General features: G+C 46.4%; 1 long non-coding RNA gene across 5 annotated transcripts in view; it reads right to left on the reverse strand.

The window, feature by feature from the left end:
* The window catches only part of LOC146049645 (uncharacterized), a 210,844-nt gene that overhangs the window by 12,619 nt on the left and 179,733 nt on the right, over positions 1-18,492 (reverse strand). For 4 of the 5 annotated variants that reach the window (XR_014466166.1, XR_014466167.1, XR_014466165.1 and 1 more), the window contains one exon: positions 11,578-12,192. The exons of the other annotated variant lie outside the window; for it this stretch is intronic. This is a non-coding gene — a long non-coding RNA (uncharacterized LOC146049645). Of the gene's footprint in view, positions 1-11,577; positions 12,193-18,492 lie in introns of those variants that run through there. 5 annotated transcript variants of the gene reach the window in all.

Consider the following 18,492-nt stretch of genomic DNA (forward strand, 5'->3'; position numbering starts at 1 on the left):
TGGATATGAAGCCTGCATTGCTGCATTCACGTGTTGTGTATTTGTTTACACATTTGTGTGGCTGCAGCTAGGTTTCTGCATTAGGACAAGGCGGTGTTAATGTGTAAACTGTGTTTTTTTTTTAGATTCTATTATGTCTCAATTTATTTAGATGTTTTTCTATATTTGTTATTTTTTTAAATTGTGTTGTTTTTTTCTCCCATAATATTGGTTTTATATTATTATTATTATTTATTTGCCTAGTGCCAGGGTCCCATATTATTTTATGGGGAAAAACGTTACACCTTTGCCAGGCGATATCTCAGGTTTCCAGGGGACTGGAGAAACGGTGCTGGGCTCGTTGGAAAGCCCTGGTCCCCAGCTATAAAATGAAATGATAGGAGGGGCACGTGCCCGGGTGCCCCCCCTTGAATCCGCCAATGCAATTGCTACCGCCTTGTATCCATCCATCTAGTGTGACCAGTCCACTCTCCCACTGACGCTCTACGACTCCTGTTTACCTGGACTTACAATTTTTTCTGGGATATCTGCATTATTCCTATTTCCAGCAAAGGAGAATAACACGCTGAATAGGGAGGCCTGAGCCCTTGCAATTATAGGGCAACCAAGGACAGCTGGTGTCACCACCATTTGGACATATCCATTTCCAAAGATACAAAGGATGGTAATATCTAACAACCATATTTTTCAACCCATACCCATAAGATGGAGATCTCAATTCAATAGTACATATATCCCTGTGATATTTTATTACATTGCTCAATTTTTTATTTTTCATATTAATTTATCGTTATGTGCTAGATGTATATTAATTGTGATATTAATTATTAAATAATTACCTTTGAGAACCATCTTGTCTACATTATTGGGAACAGGTAGCGCTGACACACTTTTCTACTTTAATATTTTTGGTTCCGACAACCCAGTGCCAGCTGCTATTGATAGCGCACCACTCCATCTTTGTTTCTCTATTAATTAATCAGGCCTTGGTGGAGACAACAAGCAGAATAACCCAGATTCATGACATTCCCCTTATAGTTTAGCCGATAACATCATAAATGACCATTCAGAATTTGCTGACTATGGGGCTGATTCAGAATGAATTGCAGGGCTGCAAATCCGCAGCCCTGGCGATTATCGGAGGACCGTGCATGCACACGGTCTGCAGAGCAAGCCCTTGCAATTACAGGCAGCAACAAATTGTGATTGCACCCCATATGTTGGCTGTTTGACAGCCGGTGTTTGTTTGTGGGTGGCATTCCAGCTTTTTCAGGGAGTGCCCCAGAAATGCAGGTGGCTCCCGGCCGTTGGGAGGGGCGCTGAAGTCATTAGCGGTCCCAATCTCCACACAACCTTCACAGCACCAAGTCATAGCTTATGGGGCACTGCACACGGGGGGTGGGGGGGGGGGTGAATGCGACGGTCTCTGATTCCGAATGAAATGTCCTCTCTTTGCAGCCGTGCACAGGGGTGGGATTTCACTTGGGTGGGGAGGCAGCTACCTGATCACTGGGCTGCAAATCTTCGGGGCCAGCAATCAGGTATGAATTAGCCCCTATACAGTAGCGTAACTTTGTTCCAGTTGCCCGGAGGCAAGATAGATATTGGTGCCCCCCTCTCACACATATCCCTCCCACACAAACACACACATAAACCCTATATAACCTTATATAAAATATATATTTATGTTAATAAATATAGATAGATAGATAAAGAAAACATATATAGTTAAGAACTCAGAAGCAATATCATTGGCTTTTAAATAACTGATTTAAACTTGCAGGGGGGGGAGAGGTGCCCCCTTGGGAGCAGGAGCCCGGCGGCAGATGACTCCATTGCCTCCCAGAGTTCTGCCTCTGCCCCTATAATTACACAGTGAACATATGGGATATATGCTAATAAGTGATGAATTTTGCTATTTATCACTATTGTCCTAAAGATGTAATTTACTTCTGTCTACGGAATTTCTCTTATTAAACAACACACAGAGCAAAAGCAGCAGCGGAGTCTTAGGAAAACACGTAATGTAACGTATGTTATGTGTGTTATAGTCCCAGTCCATAGCTGAAAATTAAAATGTCCTTATAATACGGCTGAAACTTGCAATCTACGAAATTTAGGAAACAGTATATCAAAATAATGAACTTAAATGAACACATAAGCTAAGTCCTGCGCCCTCCAGCCCTAACGTTCCTTACTTTTGCCCGCAGCTTAGGCAATTCATTGTCAAAATAAAATAAAAAAGAACAATGAGCAAACCTCAAAATAATTTATTGTGCCTCAAACATCTGTATTTATCTTTGGTTTTATACAATATCTATTTCACCCACATTTATGTCAGATATTCTGTCACCATTTGTGACAAATATTGTGTCCTTATGAGTGGGCTCCATCACCAATTGCTGGAATTCAGAATGTCCCTACTTCTGGTGGAATTTGCAACAGACACCTCCCAGTTCAAATCAGATGCTCAGCTAACATCGCTGAGTGATCTACATTGCTCAGCACCATCTCCCTGTGTGTAGGCCCTTTAAGAGTTGAAGTGCAAGGGATTGGGCTGAAATTTAGAATCAGATTCTAGCTTTTATTCATCTAGTAAATATTAAAAAATAACTATACTCTTCAATTACCCTCTTCACAACCTTTAATAAATCTTTCCCATGTACCTTTAACCTGTATGATCCAGCCCAGGGGTGGCCAAACCGGTCCTCGAGATCTACCAATGCTCCACATTTTCCAAATCACCTAGCTGCTGCACAGCTGTAGTCATTACTAACTGTTACATTGTCAAACCTGCTGCAGTCATTCCTACTATAGATCCATAGGTTGCCTGGAAAACATGAACTGTTGGTAGATATTGAGGACAGGTTTGGCCACCTCTGATCCAACCTATAGATGACATACTGCTTAATAAGAGAAGATTAAGGCCCTTGCAGTTGTGTTGCTCGCAGTCAGAATATCGTGTCGGTATTCCGACTTGCAGCCAGATGTCCGGTGCCAGAATCCCAACATGGATGGAGATTGCCAGTGCTGGAATCCCGACTACCGACATCCTAATCGTAAGTATGTGGGCAGATTAGTGTTAGGCCTGAGGAGGGTTAGAGGTGAAAGCACGAACGTAAGTATACATATCGGACCCCTATAGGGATTTCCTCAATCCGGATGCCGGCGTCTCTATTCCAACCACTGGCAACCCTACCTTCATCCGCATGTATTCTCTGCTTAATAACAAGGGATCTGCAATCACTGCAGGTAACAGAGAAAACTTAACAGTGCTGCAATGAGCAGGAACCACTACACACGTGGGGTCTAGTGAACAGTAACTTGTTGAACAAATTACATTTTTATAATTTTGATAAACCAGTATTATTTTAGCACACTCCAAAAATGCTGGCGTTCTTTTCTTTCTTTATATCGAGTAATTTTTTATTGATTTTTCCAAAAGTAACAAAGTGCACAAATAGGCAGACACGTCAAGTAATAATTGGTATACATCAAATTTGGGACATGGTACAATATGAGTAATTAACAATATCAAGGGCATAGTATGGAGCACATCCGCTGATAGAGTTATAAAAATGAGAATACCCAGAGGCGTCATTTGGGTAAATGGATATAATATATATATATATATATATATATATATATATATATATATATATATATATATATTTATATATATAGTGTACTGCACAAAGCCACTCATCATGAATAACTATCAGAGTGTTCATATACCATGTAACATATGGGGCGAGATTCTATGCTATGCGCTAAATGCGCATGTTTTATTTGCGCACCACATCGCCAATTTAAAATTCGCATTTTTCAGTCAAAATGCGCATATTTAATGTGATGCGCATTGGAGGCTGAAAAGTGCGAAGAGGGGCGATTTGCAGCGAAGTGGTGCGCTGTATTTAGTCCTGAAAATGTGCGATTTTCATGTCTGAAAATCGCACATTTGCAGGACAGCGCAAAGTGTAAAAAAAAAAACGAGCGCGGGGTCCCCCGCCCGAGCATAACCAGCCCCGGGCTCACTGAGCCGGTGCTGGTGACATAAAATCAGGGTCCCCGACAAATAGGGGTCCCCTTGATTTTATGAAACCAGCACCAGACTCAAGGTCCGGCGCTGGTTCCCAAAATACGGGGGACAAAGTGACTAGGGGTCCCCCGTATTTTAAGAACCAGCACCGGACACAACCAGCCAGCAGGGTAATGCCACAGCCGGGGGAAGCTTATTATATAAGCTCCCGCGGCCAAAGCATTAACCCCCTGGCTGGTCAGCATGGGCAGGGGTCCTGGGGAAGTGGGGACCCCCCCAATGAAGGGGTCCCCCCCTCCAGGACTTACCAGCCCATGCTGATAGTCCGGGGCTGTCCCCGATGCCCCTGGCCGGTGGGCATCGGGCTGATGATTTGTGTAAAAAAAAGAATGAAAACTATTGTTTTACACTGGCGAACTATGAGTCCCAGCAAGCCTACCCCGCATGCTGGAACTTGGGGAACCACAAGTCCCAGCATGCGGGGCATTAAAGGGCCCGCTGGCACTTGTAGTTCTGCAGTGAAAAAAATAGTGCACAAAATCACACTGACACCCTGTAAAATAAAACTTTAATACACACAAAACACACACACACTGATACTTACCTACCTTGAGCCCGTAGGTCGGTCCCTGGATCCTGGGTCCGGGCTCCGGGGCTCCAGGGCAGAAGAGTCCGGTTCCGGGGCCTTGGTCCTGGTTCCGGGGCTGGTCCTGGGGTTCCGGGGCTCCTGGCGTGAAGAATCCGGGGTCCGGGATCCGTGGTAGTCCCCAGGGGTACCTAAGGAGGCAAATCCTACTCACCTGCTCCCCGGCGGCGACCTCCGGTGACAGCGCTGCTCCAGACTGGTACCCGGCTTGCAGGACTTTGCCCGGCGCTGAGATGTTTCCTCCTCGCCGTCTCTGCACAGAATGATTTCTCGGCCAATCAGGAGCCGAGAAAGTCGGCTCCTGATTGGCCAGAAATCATTCTGAATACAGACGCCGACGAAGTAACATCTCTGCTCTGGATGCGCTGAGATGTTACTTCGTCGGCGTCTGTATTCAGAATGATTTCTGGCCAATCAGGAGCCGACTTTCTCGAACATCTTAAAATATGGGGGACCCCTAGTCACTTTGTCCCCCGTATTTTGGGAACCAGCGCCGGACCTTGAGTCTGGTGCTGGTTTCATAAAATCAAGGGGACCCCTATTTGTCGGGGACCCTGATTTTATGTCACCAACACCGGCTCAGTGAGCCCGGGGCTGGTTATACTCGGGCGGGGGACCCCGCGCTCGTTTTTTTTATTTTTTAACCATTTCTATTATTTTTCACAGCAGAACCCTGCACAGAACATTGCGATCTGTGCAGGGTTCTGGCTAATTCGCCTAACAGACCCAGGTCTGAAATAAGTGCGATAATTAGTCACTTAAAAAATGCGATGTGCAAATGCGCATTGCATTAAATAAGCGACTTGTATACTTTTCTGTGCGAAAACATCTGGATGCGATAAAAATGCGAATTAATCTCGCATTTTTATTCACCAGACCTTAACGCACATAATATGCGATTTCAGCCCCTGTGCGCATCCCATTAAATAAACGATTTCATGGGAAAATGCGATATCGCCATTTTGTGGTCTAATTACCGCAAAAAAACGATAATCGCATCCCATAGAATGTCACCCATAGTATCTAGATACAATATTAGCAATGACATGTCAAACATAAAACTAAACCCAAAACAAACCTACCTCAAAACCCCCCACCCTGTATAACCTACCCCCCAATTTAGGCATACCTGGAGCCCCTAGAACAACTACCCCCCCCCCCCCCCCACTAACTACACTAAGATACTAATTACCCTTACCTGCCCATTAAACTTTAGGGAGCAGTAAATTAGTGGTTTTAGCCAGAACCAATCCAAAATCGCCCCAACCACAGGATATGATCATCTCTATTCTGACTAACCTTATCAAAAAAAATCTAAATTTACCCCCCCTCCCCAAATGCAGGATAGCAGCCAAATGGACAGCATGGGGCAATAGATATAATAACATAATATAAGGAGCAATTTGTTTTATAACTCCACCCTGCTTCCCAGGAAGGAAATACAAAAAAAGCCATTCCAGCCGCACTGTCACATCGGATCAGCACAGCAATATCTATAGTTAAATCCAGGCTAGTTTACACACCACCATCAGGATATATCCTACATACTGTACAGTACAGAAGGATTATAATAAGAATTGTCTACATCTATAAGAATTAGAGATGTGCACCGGCCACTTTTCAGGTTTTGGGTTTTGGGTTCTGATTACCTTGAGGTTTTGGGTTCTAATGGGTTTTGGCAAAACACCTCCTAAGTGTTTTGCGTTTGGATTTTTTGGGTTTTGGGTTCTGATTTTTTTGTTAAAAAGCATAAAAACTGCTAAAATCGCAGAATTTGGGTGTTTTTTTTTGCTCCTACGCTATATTAACCTCAATAACATTCATTTCCACTCATTTACAGTCTATTCTGAACAGCTCACACCTTACAATATTGTTGTTAGGACAAAAGGTTGCACCGAGGTAGCTGGATAACTATGCTAAGCCACACAAGTGTGCGGCCCAAACACGTGGCTCATGTAAGAGTGGCACTGCAGCGGAGTTATGTCACAGAACAGCGCCACTGGAGTGCAATTAATATATGTCAGTGGGTATGCACCAGCAGGCAGTTATACAGATACATCAGTATTAGGCAGTGAGCCCCAGACCACAAAGGTAGAGATATACGGCAGTATTTAATTATTTATTAGGCAGTGAGCCCCAGACCAGACGGTACATACGGCAGTATAGCCAGTGAGCCCCAGACCACAAAGGTAGAGATATACGGCAGTATTTAATTATTTATTAGCCAGTGAGCCCCAGACCAGACGGTATATACGGCAGTATAGCCAGTGAGCCCCAGATCACAAAGGTAGAGATATACGGCAGTATTTAATTATTTATTAGGCAGGCAATATTTAATTATTTATTAGCCAGTAAGCCCCAGACCACACAGGTAACTAGATAAGATATAGGGCATTATTATTTATTAGGCTGTGAGCCCCAGACCACAGACCACCAGACTGGCAGATTCAGTGCAGGCAGCAGTGCAGCACCAGTGGACTATATATAGCCAGTGACAACAGCAGCAAGATACAATATTTATTTTGTGGATAGTTACACTGGTAGGTAACACAACAAGTGGCGTCAGCAAACCGGAGTTATTTACTGCGATATATGTAACGGCAGCGGTGGCAGCAAACTGGATACCCAGATATCAGCTGGTTGTCACTAGCCAGTGACAACAGCAGCAAGATACAATATTTATTTTGTGGATAGTTACACTGGTAGGTAACACAACAAGTGGCGTCAGCAAACCGGAGTTATTTACTGCGATATATGTAACGGCAGCGGTGGCAGCAAACTGGATACCCAGATATCAGCTGGTTGTCACTAGCCAGTGACAACAGCAGCAAGATACAATATTTATTTTGTGGATACACTGGTAGGTAACACAACAAGTGGCGTCAGCAAACCGGAGTTATTTACTGCGATATATGTAACGGCAGCGGTGGCAGCAAACTGGATACCCAGATATCAGCTGGTTGTTGTCACTAGCCAGTGACAACAGCAGCAAGATACAAAAGTGGATACACTGGTAGGTAACACAACAAGTGGCGTCAGCAAACCACAGTTAAAAATTTAATTACTGAGTCTGCGATATCTAACGGCAGCCAGTGGTGTCAGCAACAACAACAACTTAATTATTTTTTTTTATATTTTTATATATTTTTAATTTTTTTTTTATTTTTTTTTATATACTCTGAGAGGTAGGTACAAGGTAGTGGCACTGGCAACAACAGAGGTGACTGCCTGGTAGGTGTTTACAACCATATAACAGGTAGCCAGGCAGCACAAAAACCCTCTCTGGCAGCACAATAAAAATTATTAAACCCCCCTCTGTCTGTAGTATTCTGTAGCAGGCTAGCAGCAGCAGTGACACAATTAGAGATGAGCAGGCTATAGCAATATAGAAAGAAAACCCCCTCTGCGGCAGTACAATAAACCCCCCTCTGTCTGTAGTATTCTGTAGCAGCAGCAGTGACACAAATTACAGATGAGCAGGCTACAGCAATATAGAAAAAAAAAATCACTCTCCAGCAGCACAATAAAAATGATTAAACCCCCTCTGTACTTGCAGCTCTTTAGCAGCAAGCAGCACAGTGACACACACAACGCTCCAGCAAACCCCCCTCACGGAGCAATAAATAAAACCCCCCTCTCTGGCAGCACTGCTGCCTGCTCTGCGTCGCCCCACAGAATGAAGATGGCGGCGGCGGGTCCCGGCTTTTATGTAATCCGGATCTCGCGAGAATCCGACGTCACCAATGTGACGTCGGGCCTCGATTTCGGCTCCGGGCCTGCGCGGGAGTCCGCGGACGTCCTGGATCAGGATTCGGATTCAGGACGTCCGTGTGGATCCGGATCTCGGAGATCCGGACCCGCTCATCACTAATAAGAATATAATATAACATCTATAATAAGAATTGGGTACTTGTTTCCTAGCACGGCCACAATCGCGGGCATCATGTACCTTTACGTTAAGGTACACGATGCCCGCGATTTACCCGATTTCCTTTGAAATCAGGTCCATTTTGCCGGCAAAGGGAAAATCGCGGGCATCGCGTCGGTCGCGACCATTAACATTGGCCCCGACGCGACCGACGCCTGCGATTTTGCCATAGGCTTCAATGTTAAAATATTTTTTAACATTGAAATTGGGAGCATCGCGTTGGTCTTGTGTCATTATAACGGCACAAGATGAGATGGACTTGATTTAGTCCATCTCACATAGTAAAAAATGTGAAATGGGCCAATATGACCCATTTCACATTATATATGTCCCCGTCGTCACCCCACAATTGACGTGAACCCGAAGCGTGGCGAGCGCAGCAAGGCCGCGAGGGGCGGCGGTGCGCGTCCTCCGACCTTTTCATTCCCCTACTATCCACGTCGGCGTGGAGTTGAGAATATAAAGCGTGGCAAGCGCAGCGAGCCACCGAGCCCGAAGCGTGGCGAGCGCAGCGAGCCCCGTGAGAGGACGCGTATACCTGTGAAGTTATACGCGTACGCTCGCCACGCTTCGGGCTTGGTGGCTCGCTGCGCTCGCCACACTTTATATTCTGAACTCCACGCCGACGTGGAAAGTAGGGGAATGAAAAGGTCGGAGGACGCGCACCGCCGCCCCTCGCGGGCTCGCTGCGCTTGCCACGCTTCGGGTTGGCGTCAATCGTGGGGTGGGGTTTACGGTGTAAAATTGGGGGTCTAGGGAATATTTTACATTGAATCCAATGTAAAATCGGGTCCCAGGGACCCTATTCACATTTGATTGAATTAAAAAATCGGGTTGGTCGCATCGCATGCGACCAAATCGCATGCGATGCGACCGACGCGATTTTTCCAACACGAGCACCCCGATGGAAATCGGTGTGGCCGTGCTAGGAAACAAGTACCAAGAATTGTATACATCTATAATTGTCTAAGGGGCATATTCAGGGTCCGTCGTTAGCTGATGTAGTTCTGCCTGTTCTAGCTTTTACATCAGCTAGACAGGCGTATTTGGTTTCAGCTTTTCACCAATTAGTGTATTCACAATGAATACAGGGCGGAACGCCTCCAGGCGTTAAAACACCTATGAGGCGAAAGGGGCTATGTCCAATTCGCCTGCATGCTGGGTGAGTGTAAAACTTTATCTTTTTCTTCAAACTCCCCTGCTTCGTTCATGTAAATGCAGGGGAGTTAACTGGGCACCAGCGGTTTTAATTTTACTGTGTCCCCCCCTCCCTGCTGGGTACAGACCTGTCCCTGGAGTGAAACTCCGTCTGCCCTGCATGATTTATGTTCACACGCTGGCCGCCAGCCCCCCGGCTGCTGACACAGCTTTGACCCCGTCCCGGAGCTCTGATGCGGGCATGCATCTCACCTCACCTCAGGCTCTCCCCATGGTCCCCCTTTGCTCCGGGCTGTGTCAGCAGCCGGAGGGCTGGCGGCCAGCGTGTGAACATAAATGCACTCAGCGGGCTGACAGCGGGGAAGACAGCGGACAGGAGTGCACTCCAGGGCGGACAGCGAGCTGTACACTGGAGGCTGCAAGGAGGGATGGGGGATGCAGCCGTGCCAGCCAGTATGAATGTAAGGGGAGCAGGGGGGATGTCCAGCGCACTCCCCTGCTTCTTTAATCCACATGCAGGGGAGTGCGCTGGACATCCCCCCTGCTCCCCTTTCATACTGGCTGGCCCGGCGCTTGCATCCCCCATCCCTCCTTGCAGCCTCCAGTGTACAGCTCGCTGTCCACCCTGGAGTGCACTCCCGCCCGCTGCCTCCCCTGCTGTCAGTCCGCTGCTTCCCCCGCTGTCAGTCCGCTGCCTCCCCCGCTGTCAGTCCGCTGCCTTCCCCCGCTGTCAGTCCGCTGCCAGCCCACCTCCTTCCTACTTGCAGTATCCGGGGTGCCGCCCGCTGTCAGCCCTGAATGCCGGAATCCCCGCAAGCCGCCCTGGAGTGCACGCCTGGCCGCTGCCCACCCACTGTGTCTGGCCGCCGGTGATCGATAGCCAGGTAAGAATCCCCAGCAATTCGGCATGGAGCATACCAGCCGCCATTGTTCCACCCTCCTGCTGCCCACCTGCATCACCCTGCTGGCCACCTTCAGCCCCCCTGCTGCCCTACTTCTGCCCTTCCATACCCTCCTGCTGCCCACCCGTGCCCCTGAATCTGTAAAATCTGATGCCACCTGTGCCCCTCCTGCTGCTTTCTGCTGCCCATTTGTGCCCCCCTCCTGCTGCCCTCATTCACTCCCTGCTGCCCACCTGCGCCCCCGTGCTGCTGCCCACCTGCGCCCCCGTGCTGCTGCCCACCTGCGCCCCGTGCTGCTGCCCACCTGAGCCCCCGTGCTGCTGCCCACCTGAGCCCCCGTGCTGCCTCTGTCACCCTCCAGCTGCCCTCTATCACCCACTTGCTGCCCTCCTTCACCCACCTGCTGCACTACAGAACCCTCCTTCACCCCCCTGATGCCCACAGGCACCCTCCTTCACGCCCCTGCTGCCCTCCTTCACCCACCTGCTGCCCTCCTTCACCCACCTGCTGCACTACAGCACGCTCCTTCACCCCCCTGATGCCCACAGGCACCCTCCTTCACGTCCCTGCTGCCCTCCTTCACCCGCCTGCTGCCCTGTCACCCGTCATGCTGTCCTCTGTCACCCTCCTTCACCCCCCTGCTGCCCTCCTTCACCTGCCTGCTGCCCACCGGCACCCGCGTTCACCCTCCTGCTGCCCTCCTTCACCTTCTGGCACCCTCCTGCTGCCCGCCTGCACCCTCCTGCCGCCCACCTGCACCCTCTGGCACCCTCCTGCCGCCCTCCTGCTGCCAAACAGCGCTATTGGCCGCCTAGCGGCCGTGCGACTTCTGATTGGCCGATAGGTGGACAATAGCGCAATTTGGGGTGAGGAGCTGCAGGATGTACACAGACATTATCCGGCTCTCCTCAGTCCATGCCGGGATCAAGTACTGCGTTAAAAAAAAAAAAATTATGAAAAAAATCTAAATATATTTATATAGGCAATAATAAACATACAAAATTTATTTATAAGCAAAATGACAATAAATTACATTGATTCATTTAAAAAACGACATAAATAAAATAATATTTTATGTTTTGTAGAGCAGTCCCGACAGAAGAAATTGTCTAGTTCATTTTGTCTAAAGCCTGCCTGAAAACTGTAGAATCCATTTAGACAATCAGACACTGAATAGGCTAAATCAGATTAACATGGCTGAGTTTAGACAAAGTGAAACAAAAAGTCCAAATGACTCATTTAGACAGGTGAGTTAAACGAAAAGAGTTGACAGGTGAAATGCTTTAGACTGTCTAGAAAAAATGATAGTGAATACTACAATTCATCTAGACTTTTTTTCCAGGCGTAAAATATGCTGTTTTAGACAGAATGGACCTAACGACCAACAGTGAATACACCCCTACATCTATACATTCTCTCTCAAGAAGGCTCTGGTGAAACAAAGGTATCTGGTCACCTTGGACTTGAACAAACCATCTTTCCACAGGTCAGCATCCAAGCCATCTGTTGTCTGAGAAACCTGTAATGTGTCACATAACAAAAGGGACGTGAGCAACAGACAAGAGATATATAATATATATTATGTATGCCGTAACTTTAGTGATTTACATACAACCACAGATTACATAAAGAAGAACCACAGCTGTGAATATTCTAATAATCATAATAGATCGTAAAACATTTTTAACAAACGCTCACTCTAAGAGTAAAGACTTTTTCATCACGTGGACACTTATGAACACAGTCCAGGTAAGTGCAGTAACAAAGGGAATCACCAAGAACACTATGGAAGAGCCTATGGGCTAGTAGACTTTCAGTAGCAAACATATTTTCTGCCAAGCTATACACTTGCCCCAATAAAATAATTTATTGTAGTAGATACTCCAATTAAGGTTTAGTGATATTAACTCTGCAGACACTTACATAGGAAAATAAGGATTAATGGAGAAAAACCAGACAAGAAGCATGAAACACCGGTCTTCCCCACCAGTTTGCAGCAGTGGAAGGGAACCCACAGACCAGGCAAAGCCTTTCATTTCTGCATAGTGTGGGGAACCTTGCTTAGGCTGGGTGACGTGTTTACCCAGCAATTAGGGGGTAGTAGTAACTCCCAGAAGCAATGGAGGTGTTAGTCTCTGGGCTCCAAGCCCTGAAGGGGCACCTTCATGTACAGCAGCACATGTGTGGTTCCAAGTGTGACCGCTGCTCTTCCGATGGAGCTCCGCGAGGAACCCGCTGTTGCTGCATAATGTATAGTTAACCAGCTCTGTCTCTGCTAACAGCTGCAATAGAGGACAGGACAACTCCTGCCTGGTACCGCTCAGCCTGCGCTGCAGCAAGCGATGGTGCCCCCACTGCACTGTGAGATGGCACACACCTGTGACTGCTGACACATATTCACACGCACAATATTTGTTTTCACTTTATTCCTTTAAGAGGGGGCACCAAATTCCAGCTTGTATCCGGGTGACCGGGATGAACTTACACCCCTGCCCAGCGATTTCATCGGTGGCTGGGAGCCGACATCGGCACGTGCAGAAAATGTAAACAGTACGCCCCAATTAAACTGCATTTAGAACTACAGTAACATTACCTTTCTAGCAGGTTAGTCACATGCCACTGTGCTAGGGGATGTCATCAGCTTAAGCTTCCGGCTTAATAATGAGGTGGCAGGAGGAGCTGCTGTAGTGGAGCCAGGAGCCGGCAATTTCCGGCAGGTGAGGTACAGCAGTGCAGCCTGCGCAGCATGACCTATGACCTAGTCACACTGCGCAGGCTGCACGATGTGGTCAGGAAAAAACGGGCAGCGTGTGAGCGCAGTCTAATCCCGAAGTTGGGATATAATTGAAATCTCTGACATTTTGGGGCCAAATTCCGCCAATCCTGATCCCAGGATTGGCCACCCTGATATAGACTAATGTAAACAAGCGTTACACGGACGTGTGTCATTGTATAGGTAAAGTAGCTGTCCTTCCGCGCCTCACAGCAGTCATATAAAGCTGCTAAGTGTGTACTTCCGGCTATACTGAGCAGACCCACTCACGGACAGGTTAGGGACTATGGGCCAGATGTACTGTACTAAGCTTCAAAAGTGATAAAATGGAGAGTGATAAACAGCCAGCCAATCAGCTCCCACCTGCCATGTCACACGCTGTGTTTGAAAAATGTCAGGCAGGAGCTGATTGGCTGGCTGTTTATCACTCTCCATTTTATCACTTTTAAAGCTTAGTGCATCTGGCCCTATAACCGGTCTGTGTCTGCTATCACCAAGCTATTTTCCTCTGATTTAGCCATAACATTAGTTATCTGGCCTCCCTGGACAACCAAGGGGAAAAATCACCAGGCTAATAAAAATGATTATACACACACACACACAGCCAGAAAATACAAAAACTCCCCCGCTCCAAAAATTTCACAAAAAAAGCACACACACACACACACACACACACACATTGAAAAGGTTGGCATGCATTAGGTGGACCACTAAAGGTCGACAAACTTAAAAGGTCTAAACATGTCACAATTCAATGAATGTAGTTTTGGGTATCTACAGCCTGTGTACCTTTCACATTTGTAAATTAATCAGCAGCAATAGTTAGCTTAATTCACCAGAATACAGATCTCCATAGCTGATTATATAAATGCCAGTAACAAATATGGCCGCCTGGCCTCAGTGTATGGGCAGGATCGGCCATTTTGCTGTCCCAACTGTAGCAACTTGTCAGTTGGTGTACCTGTGGCTGAAGAGAGAAGCTGTTTCTGGAAGAGAGAGCTAGTTTGTTGCGACAGCTAGTGTAGTACTCCCAGCAGATTTCTACAGGATCCCGCTGTTCAGAGCACCATAACACCTGTGCTTTACTGGACATTGTTTTTTTTTTATTGTGCTTTTATTTCAGATCGAGATGAGCAGAAGAGAGTTACGGCGGCTCCAGGAGGACCAGAGGAGATGGAGCCGCCAAGAAGATCAAGGTAAGTGAGCTATTGGGGCAGTTAGTCCAATCTAAGGGGGCGATTTATAACAGCAGGGAGAGAGATAAAGTACCAAACTACCAGCTTCTGTCATTAGTAATAATAGGAGTTGTTTGGCTGGTACTGTATCTCTCCCACTTTACCTTTCTACATGCCATTATATCTCTCTGCCTGTGTGGCATGCGGGCGGCAGTTGGGGTTAGCTGCACATGAGCTGTATGTACTACCCTCACTTTGTGGGAGATTCATGAAATCTTGGAGAGAGATATTGTGGGGAGAAATACAGGGCACAATCTTTAAATCCCTTTTAGACACTTAAAACCTATTGCTTATGATAAATGGTGCTGCAGCAAACCAGCTCCCAAATGCCATTTTTCAAAAACATGACAGGAGCGGATTGGCTGGAGCTAAAACTTTTGATAAATGGACCTCAAAGAGGTCTATGTACTAAAGGTGCCCACACACTAGAACGGATTTTGGGCCGATTGGCCGATTTCCGATAAATCGGCCGATATATTGTCCGATGTTTACCGATAATCGGTCGAAAATCGGCCGATATCGGTCCGATGCGCGCTCCCGTGGATCTTTAGCTGAATCTTCTGATCTTACGTGCTGCATGAAAGATCAGAAGATTTAACAAAAGATCCATAGGAACGCACATGGGATCTTAAGAAAAATCTTTGGTAAAGATGTGCGCTTGCCTGAAATCTTTTGTCCAGGACAGGCAAAAGATTTGAAGGCTAATTTATGCGCACATCTTACGATCGCAGATCTTTCTAGTGTGTGGGCACCTTAAGACTTGGAAAGAGATAATGTGGACAGAGATAATCTACCAACACGCCAGATCCTATCGGACATTTTCAAACACCTCCTGTAACATGGCAGTGAGGAACTGATTGGCTGGTACTTCATAACTAGACACTTTATCCCAAGGTTAGTACATAGGCCTCCAAAGTACCAACCAATCAGCTCCTGACATTTTCAGGCTGACAGGGAGATGCGGTAAGCTTTAGCGACTGGTAGAGATAAAGTACCAGCCAATTAGCCCCTAACTGTCATGTTACAAGCTCGGTTTTTGCGACAGTTCAGTCTTTATTCATTGCTATGGGAGGTGCTACCCACAGCTTCAGCTGAGACCTACAACACCTAGTAAGCGTTCTCGTAGGTGCACTAAGGATCCTTTTACTGAATCATAAAATATCACTTTTATTAGTGCATAAAATGTAAATAGCATCCTGGGGAAATATCCACTGACCTTCACTCTGATTCCTTCCTAATGCCTGATGTTACTCTTGGTATGGGCTGATTGCACTAAGATCAACATACATTGGGTCCATCACTGAAGGTTGACACGAGCCAAGGTCGACATAACAGTGGACATTATAACACCACTCAACATTTCATCTGGCATTTCCTCTGTATGTATCTGTAATTTGTCAGCTTCACCGGTTTGGGAATTTCACGTTTAACACCAATAATTACAGTATATAGAATGTTATTTGCATTATTTTAAAAGCATATAAGGTGTTTTTTCCTGCTTGATATTATATGAACCATTGTCAGTTTGGAATATTTATTTTATGTTTTCGTTTGTTACACACTGTTATACTTTTTTGGGTACTTGTTTCCTAGCACGGCGCCCATCGCATCGTATACCATAAGCCTTACAATGGTATGCGATGCGACAAGATGGCACCCGATGTTATACAATTTAAAATCATATACCATTGTATATGGCATACAATGGCATACAATGCGATGAGATACGATTTTAAATTGTATAAGCACCCTAATGGGTGCTTTTAATGTTAAATGGCCCCCCTATAAGATTATTAATTGTATAAGCACCGTAATGGGTGCTTACAATGTTAAAAGCACCCTCACGCCACCCCCACTATCAACGCCAACCCGAAGCGTGGCGAGCGCAGTGAGCCCGCGAGGGGCGGCGGTACGTGTCCTCCAACCTTTTGATACCCCCACCATCCACATCAGCGTGGAGTTGATGTTAGATAGTGTGGCGAGCGCAGCGAGCCACCGAGCCCGAAACATGGCGAGAGCAGCGAAGGGACGCGGAATACATGTAAAGTAATACGCGTCCGCTCGCCACGCTTCGGGCTCTGTGGCTCGCTGCATCGCCACACTATATAAAATCAACTCCACGCCGCCGTGGATACTGGGGGTATGAAAAGGTCGGAGGATGCGTACCGCCGCTGCTCGCCACGCTTCGGGTTGGCGTTGATAGTGGGGGTGGCGTGGGGGTGCATTTAACATTGTAAGCAACCATTAGGGTGCTTATACAATTTAAAATCGCATAGCATGCTGCTATATGGCATGCGATGCGATAGAATGCATAAGATGCCATACGATTGTAAATCGTCGGGCCGTGCTAGGAAACAAGTACCCTTTTTTGTAATCTGTTTGGCTATAGTAATGGGGGGTTGGGATCATTTGGTCTACAGCATGATGGTCGACACCATTAGGTCAACATGGGAAAAGGTCGACATGGTTCTAGGTTGAAAGGTCATTAGTTCGACAGGTCATTAGTTCGACAAGGTCTAGGTCGACAGTCAAAAGGTCGACATGGGGTTTTTCACTGTTTTTTTACCTGAATATAAACACAGTCGACATGGACACAGTTTAAAGTGCACCGCATCCCCTCGCATCGCTCGCTGCGCTCAGCACACTATATTATTCTCCCACCACACCCTAGTGGATGGTAGGGCATGAAATACCGCCTGTTGGCACATGTCAGATCAAAAAACAGTGAAAAACCCCATGTCAACCTTTTGACTGTCCACCTAGACACTGTCGAACTAATAGTCTGTCGAACTAATGACCTTTCGCCCTAGAACCATGTCGAACTTTTTCTATGTCGACCTAGACCCATGTCGACCTAATGGTGTCGACCATGCTGTAGACCAAATGACCGCATGCCAGTAATGGGCTGATACAGCAGCCATATCATTTTTCAAAACTTTATTATTTCGTTTAGCATGACCACTGCTCCGGGAGAGATTCTAATTTATTATACCAATGTATTGTATCCACTTGCAGATATGAATAGCTTATTCTAAAAGGTGCAAACACACGAAACAATGTTGGAAACTATGTTGGAAATTATCCAACATTGTTTCAGATGGTTTCAAATCGTTCAACGTGAGTACACACAAAACTATTTGAAACACTTCACAAAAAATTGGCCTATGATCTTCCTGCATGCTAGAAATATCATAGACCAATCCTAATGGTCGCCTGTTGCAAGGAACCATTAGGTTGAATAGGCTGTTCCTTTCGATCGGGAACGTCCACATCTTGCTTCAAATCTTTCAGTGTGTATGCACCTTCACTCTTGTCCATTAGTGGTCATGCCTGTATTCAATCATGTTTGAGCTGTGTTTTTAATAAGGTGTTATTGCCTTCTGAACCACCCATATTGTTTAAGTCATCTGTATATCAGTAATCATTGCCAGACGTTTCAGCAAGATATAACCGGCAATACTCTGCTACCTAGTTAAACATATTATTCATATAGTGGTCAGATCGCACAATAGAGCACAAACACTACAATCCGTTAAGGCAGCACGCTCCAGGTAACAGTCAGGCTGCGGCTCTTGCTAGAGCGGTATAGCCCAGTGAGGGCTAACCTTGACACTCCAGCTTTGTTGAACGACACATCCCAGCATGCCCTGCTACAGTTTTACCAATTGGCTATGCTAAAACTGATGCAGGGCATGGTGGGATGTGTAGTTCAACAACAGCTGGAATGTCAAGGTTAGCCATCACTGGTATAGACTGTCAGGGTAGCCCTCTTATAAGGGTTTAGGAATCACAGATCGCACATCCTGACCAC

The sequence above is a fragment of the Crinia signifera genome, chromosome 12, assembly GCF_055691185.1.
Source record: "Crinia signifera chromosome 12, ASM5569118v1, whole genome shotgun sequence".
Taxonomy (NCBI): domain Eukaryota; kingdom Metazoa; phylum Chordata; class Amphibia; order Anura; family Myobatrachidae; genus Crinia; species Crinia signifera.